The following is a 523-nucleotide window of genomic DNA, read 5'->3' as shown; positions in this document are numbered from 1 at the left end:
AATTATTATGTAAAATTATAAAATTTTATATTTATTTTTTTAATAATTTTATTTTATATTTAATTAAATTGATTTAATCACAGTTTAATTCTGATTGAACTATTGAACTTATCACTTGATTAGTTCACTATCAATCTGATTCTCACAACCTTATTATAAAGTATAAACACTTTAATTACCTTCGAAAAAGTTAAACATAATATTATTCCTATATGTGAACAAAAAACAGGAGAAAAATTACACTAAGAAATGAGTTAATAACTTTGAATAATTAGTTCATAAATTTAAATTTATTTTTAATTATTCAAAGTGTAACTTACTATGATCGTTATTGAAAATGCTGAATGCTGATATAAATAATTTTTATTTTTATTAATGACAAAAATGTCTTAAAAATATTTTAAAACATGACAAAAATACTAATATATATTTTCATATTCTCAAAAAATATTTTAGAAGTTAAATTTTGATTCGATTTTTTACAGGCTTGATTAGAAAAAAAAATCTTTTTGTCCTTAAAATT

This window comes from Arachis ipaensis, chromosome B08 (assembly GCF_000816755.2).
Source record: "Arachis ipaensis cultivar K30076 chromosome B08, Araip1.1, whole genome shotgun sequence".
NCBI lineage: Eukaryota > Viridiplantae > Streptophyta > Magnoliopsida > Fabales > Fabaceae > Arachis > Arachis ipaensis.
The sequence above is the reverse complement of the archived record's forward strand: the minus strand, read 5'-3'. Positions refer to the sequence as shown.